The sequence below is a fragment of the Brassica oleracea genome, chromosome C9 (assembly GCF_000695525.1).
Source record: "Brassica oleracea var. oleracea cultivar TO1000 chromosome C9, BOL, whole genome shotgun sequence".
In the NCBI taxonomy this organism is placed as follows: Eukaryota; Viridiplantae; Streptophyta; class Magnoliopsida; order Brassicales; family Brassicaceae; genus Brassica; species Brassica oleracea.
In genome coordinates, this window is record NC_027756.1 from 41,627,571 (window position 1) to 41,629,076 (window position 1,506).

Below are 1,506 nucleotides of genomic sequence, written 5' to 3' on the forward strand. Positions count from 1 at the left end.
ACGTTGTCTAGACTCTGTAGCAACTTGACTGTGTCTCTTCTTGGACATCAAATTCGTTGGTGCTTTACAAGCTGGTTTATATATGACTTAGTCATTCTTTTTCGGGTCAGCAAATGTGTCTGGCATTTGATTAGCTAACTTTCTAAATGTATTATCTTTTGGACGTCTAATTCACATTCTTTAGTCCGAGGATCTTTCCAAGACAATGATGGTTGATTCCATGTAATCTCTTTTACTCTTTTACCAGCTTATTACTTTCTCCCCCTAATCCATATACCTGGCCTCAAACTGATCACCCATATTTGGCTCAAGGTACTTAATAATCGTGGGAGAATCATAGCCAACATATATCCCCATCCTCCTTTGAGGTCCCATCTTAGTTCTCTGTGGTGGAGTAATTTGTATATAGACGGCACATCCAAATGTCTTACGTTGGGATATGTCTGGCTCTTGACCCGTCATCAAATCGATGGGGAATATCTATGCTCACTAAATGACCTGATGCGTATTAACTTAGATGCATGTAAATTTCGTGTGGCTCAAGCTGTGACTGAGAGTTTTGACCTCATAAGTAATGGTCTAGCAATCTGCTGTATGCGTTTAATAAAAGATTTCGGCTAAGCCGTTCTTGGTATGGACATGTATCACGGAATTGTCCATACTTACCCCCATGGACATACCATAATCGTTTAAATGCTTGAGACATGTATTTACCAGTTTATTATTTACTTAGTCTCTTTGACTGGTGATGGCCTATCAATGAGTTTCCCTTGTGTACATGCTACACACGTGAGATTCTTTGGGGTAACTCTTTCTTCCTTTCAATGTGTGACCATTTGTATATCAATTTCGCATTATGTTTGAACCAGGATGGCCAATCCGGTTATGCCATAAAGTGAATATTTTTCGCAGGCATTTAGCCTCTATCATCCTGATCTTGACATAGTAAAAACCAGTAGAGAATGCATGTATAGTCTCGACCATTTTTCTATGGTCTTGGGCGAATTTTATATATCTAAAAGGAACTTTTTATTTCCTTTGCCCTTTGTTTCAATATGGAAACCACTTTTATATCTTTTAAACTCAATGGGCTTCTATGAGTGAATATAAATCGTTAGATCTCTTTAGTCTGGCCGTAGCCTATCATGCGAATGGCTATACCCACAACTATATTTCTTATAAACTTATATATTTGAAAAATCATTCATTCCTTTTATTAAATTCAGAGCAACAAAGCAATAAAATAAATTCAAAATGATAAAACAAAGCAAGTATAAAAACCAAACAAACACATAAGTCGAAATCAACATTATTCTTTTAGGCAATCAGAAGTTACATATTCCGTAGGATCATCTCTTTCATGATCAAAAATCATCTTTATCATCTTTATATACCAAGTGGGCTTCAGGATTCTTCCCTTTCAGACTCTCTTGATAGAGGTCACAAATATGTTTGGGAGTCCTACATATCTTAGCCCAATGGTTCCCCATTCCACATCTATGGCAC